At 33.8% G+C, this 4,665-nt stretch overlaps 1 long non-coding RNA gene across 2 annotated transcripts; it reads left to right on the top strand.

The window, feature by feature from the left end:
• The first annotated feature begins 373 nt into the window (after nucleotides 1–373).
• On the top strand, nucleotides 374–2,532 carry LOC143621452 (uncharacterized). Of its 2 annotated transcripts, none has more exons than XR_013151522.1 (3): nucleotides 374–602; nucleotides 978–1,220; nucleotides 2,000–2,532. It is a non-coding gene; the product is annotated as an uncharacterized LOC143621452 (long non-coding RNA). The 2 variants fall into 2 exon arrangements; XR_013151521.1 differs by having other exon boundaries at nucleotides 659–1,220.
• The last annotated feature ends 2,133 nt before the right edge of the window (nucleotides 2,533–4,665 follow it).

The raw sequence follows: 4,665 nt of genomic DNA, 5'->3' as shown, positions 1-4,665 counted from the left end.
ACTCGTCACTATCAAACGAAATTAACCTTACTTGCCTCTATCAAAAGAAATTAATCTTATTCGCCACTATCAAATACAAATAACATTCTCTCACCTGACAACCCTCTTACATTCTCTTACACACCTATACCAAATTTTAGGAACTTCCATGACAATATTCATGAAGACATTACATGTCTTTCAAAGGATTTCTTAATAGATATTACTATATATATATATTAAATTAGAAACTTCTGTCTCTCTCTCATTGCTACTATTCATTTGGTTTTACGCATGCTCAGTTTGGACGTTCTGCATAGTTTGTGCTTCTCTTTTCATTGCTTACACGTGTTAAGAGTACGTGTTCCACACCTTCACACCTCTTATCTGTCACTCTTCACTTGTCTCTCTATCTGTCTTCATCGCTACCACCGCCGAATTGTTTCACCTCGGCCTTCTAGCATCACCGTCGTCCGTATCAACTCAACACCTTGGTAGATCGGAACCCTAGATGTCGTGTCGCAGATCTAAACCATGGATGTTGGTTGTGGAGGAGCGGTGATGATCGATGCCCGTTTCTTCGTCGCGTGGTTGCCCTTCCTCTAATTATTATCTCATCCAAGGTATTGAGATCATGCTTAATTGATTATATAATGATTGCATTATATTGTTGGTCTAGCTCTGCATTACTTTTCGGTAGGTTAGTTTTACAATCTGGATATGTCTTTGTGTTTTTGTGGTTTCAAGGTTTTATCAATCGATTTGATTTCTCTGTCGGATTTAATTAAGGTTCTAATGCTCTACCATATTCATTCATTGGCTAACTAAGTAGTTGCATGGAGCAACACGTACACTATTGTTGAGTTTTGTTCTTTGTCTTTCCATCTTGAATTATTAAATTAATTGATTAATGGATTTGTGTTTTGAAGCTCTTTAGAATTTTGCTCTGTTATCACATTCACAATTGATAGTTTTTGTTATGCATGTTTTGGTTTCAGGTGTGTTTTAGCAAGTGCGTTGTTGTTTCGTTTAACCGAGGTATGTTTTCTGAACAAGTAGGGTGCCATTGTGTATGAGACTTAATCTTTGCTACTTGCTATTGCACTATGTCTGTTGATATAACTAATCTGTATTTGTTATCGTTGTGGTCCCTATCAAGCTGTTAGTTATGCAGCCATGGCAGAATAACTTACTATTCTAAATGTTGGCAGGGAATTAGATAAGGGCGATATGCTTGGGCGGTCAATAATTCTTGATTTGCACCTCCTCTTCGCCTTTGACTGTTGACGTAGCTATATATACAATGAATCTTGGCCATTGTGGGCCTATGTTGAGGCTATGATGATGTGCATTTAATATACTACAAAACAAACTGAGACAGTCATTTGATTGGCAACTGGTGGCTGTTTTCTTATTTTCTTAGCCTCAACGTTGTCACCATTTAGTGCTATTATCATTGTGGTTCATATCTTGATGCTGTAATCATAAGGATCATGTATGGCACAAAACAAACTCAGATGTTTACATGATTGATTGCCAACTGATGATTGTTTTGCTTTTTCTAGGCTTTGTCATTTTGTATGTTTTATGCTTGGTGTATGCAGCTTTGACATATGCAATGGATGTTGGCCATTGTGGTCCTTTTGTGAAGCCATTGATGACAATTATTCTCTATCCTATATGTTAAAGAAGCCGAGTGGCGACCTTGATTGCAGTAGAGGCAACGTCGAGCCGTACTTTGTTGACAATGGCAATGAGGATTTGTGTATCCGAGCCTTTTTGTTTTTAATGACTATGATGATGTATAGATTGAGTCGATCGGTTTTATTTTATTTTCGTTTTTTATCTCATTTTACGTTAATGAGCACTTTGCTCAAAGCTACATATTGGGCTTTAGAAGATCATTTAGGTTACGTTTTAGATCATAGTTACAACCGAGCTCAACTGTTTAACGGTATGTGTCGCTTGACATTTTAGCATCAAAATTTTCAATGTTGGTTTTTCTTGAATGCTTTCGCAGGTGACAATTCTTCTTTCTTACCGTCGTGATGTTGGTAGCCGCTACTATAGACGGGAACCGAGAAGGGCTGCGGCGGCGGCAGATACAACGGCTGCTAGGACTTGGCTTTTGGGGTCTCGACAGTGGATTTTTTTGGTCCAAATTAATCACACCATATAATTTGGTTGTGTACGGGGTGGGAACTTTTGAGTTTTGCACTTGGTTTAGGAATGCATCTTTCTTGCTTTTATGGAGATCTTGGGTGTAAGGTATAACAAGTTAATCTACTTTATTATATGATTATGTTTCATCACATGTATTAGTGTTGTGATATTAATGTCTAAAGTTGGAACTATTTAAAATTGTTTAGGGAATGGGAACTCAAATTAGAAGACTGGCTTTATCAACTGTACTGGGAGGCATGTATGGTTTTGTCTAATGTAATTATATTTTAATGTGGACAAACCACTAAGTAATAGGACGATGGTTGCAAGCCACCAACTTACAAACCATAGTTAACTCTGTGATTTCGTAACATAAAACTGTATATACATATATTTTTTCAAACATTATGCCACCCGCCGTAATGCGGCGGTTCTAAATGCTAGTTTGTGGATAAATATGAAGTCTTCCACCAACATTATTTACAGCATTCTTACAGCATTCTTAATCTGTTCTCTAAAATAATAGGAGGGAGATTTATAAATTATATAGTATGATTATGAGTGGTTATGGATAGAGTAGAGAGAAAATGTTATATGAGAAAATTAAATTTGGGGTTTCACTATATATGCTATATAATTTTTTAATATTTTCTAAAAGTGGTTGTGAGTAGAAAAGAGAGAAAAATAATGATAAATATATAAAAAATTATTATTTAATTATGTGTAATTCGTCATTTTTGACACCCAAAAACATGACCCATTTTAAAATTTTGACACCTTTCCGATCTTTATTTATTAATAAAATGGTGAATTATTTCTGTATTTATGTTCATGATGTTCATGTTTTTTTATGTTATTTTGTTATTTATGATGTTACAAATTTCATCTTAAGTATTATATCAATTTTTTTCATAAATTGAGTCAAAGACATTTAATTAGTCATAAAAGACATTCAACTAGTCAAATCCATGTTTCAAGCCTTATGATTAGCCTCTTAACTAGCCATAAAATTAACTCATTTTGACCTTGTTATTAGCAATTTTGAGCATATATAAAGCTCACTCATTCTCCAAAATTTCTTAGCTCAACCAATTAACACTCAAAATCATCCAAACTTGTCAGTCAAGTTTAAACTTCAAAAGACAACTTCTTAAGAAGTATTATTTTCTTCTTCTTTTGTGATATAATCCTCGGGTAATGTTTATTTCTTGTCATTACGCATAAAGATTGTTTTCATGATGACAACCCAAACAATATTAATGGAGACATATCATCCTTCGTAATCGGCTAGATTATGTTCGGCTTATGATATTTATGTTTAAAAGTCAACTTTTATTTTTACAAACTAATAATCAAGAACAAACATTTTTAACATACTACTTCATATTTTCAAATTATGTTACTCATAAACCCGACTCAATAACCAGGTTCGTGTCTAACCAAAAAACGAATCACTCGTTAAATTAGTTTTCTTAATTAATTGTTCGGTTGGAACAAACCGGACTCATCTAAATTAATTAATATTTATTATAAATGCATTTGTTGTTATAAGACTAAAATAAATTAACTTAACAAATCAAATAACCAAAAGCATTTTTTTAATAAACCCAAAATATATATATTTTTTTCTTTATAAATTGATTTGTCATAAACCGAACGTCCTTGCCAAATTACTTTCTTTTCGCAAATTCGTTTTAAGCCTAGCTATTTATTTATCTAGGGTCGTTCGTCGACCGAACTTTGTCGGTTCACTTTCTTAAAGGCATTTTTCGCTCTCGACTCGCTTAGTTAACACGTGAGTTTTTCATAACCCCCTTTTAACTCTTTTAATATTTTTGGGGTGTAGCATGTCACAAGTTTTTTTTTTATTTTGTTAGTTATGCGCTTATTTACAAAACGATTCGCATTTATCGTACATGTTAATATTATTCTTGCATATTGTTTATGATTATACGTGAACTTGTTTACAACGTGTTTAGTGTTTTTATGGTGGAAGTTACGCAAATGCATACACATAGTGGGAGGGTCCGACGGGACATACCCGCGCCGTCTAACGTTACGACTTCGGTTGTTTACGTAAGGTGGTTCTCATTTCCCCGACTTCTACGGCTTCGGCTAAATGAACGGGAGGACGACACTATTTGATTTCATTTACATTATGTTTGAATGTTTATTGCATGACGATCGTTGAATCACACATTTTATATATATTTATATACGCAAAAACTTATGAAAACTCACCAACATGTGTTGTTGACAAAATATAATATTTTAAACGTGCTGCAGGTTGATACGATGAAGGGACATGACAAGAAAATTAGTTATACCTTAGGATTATTTCAATGAATATTATTTTCTTCATTTAGATGTGATGTTCTTTTTGTCTCATTATCAAACTATTTGTGTACTTGCGAAATTATAAAATAAAATAAATAAATTGTCACTATTAATAGTGTTATGAGCTTTTGAGTGATCTGTATGTTACACCCGGGCGTATTCCGCTTAAAGTCGGGGTGTTACAAA

The sequence above is a fragment of the Bidens hawaiensis genome, unplaced genomic scaffold, assembly GCF_021521415.1.
Source record: "Bidens hawaiensis isolate Kalapana, Puna unplaced genomic scaffold, B.hawaiensis_p1.1 tig00002866_1, whole genome shotgun sequence".
NCBI classification, from domain to species: Eukaryota; Viridiplantae; Streptophyta; class Magnoliopsida; order Asterales; family Asteraceae; genus Bidens; species Bidens hawaiensis.
This window is presented reverse-complemented; position numbering and strand designations above follow the sequence as displayed.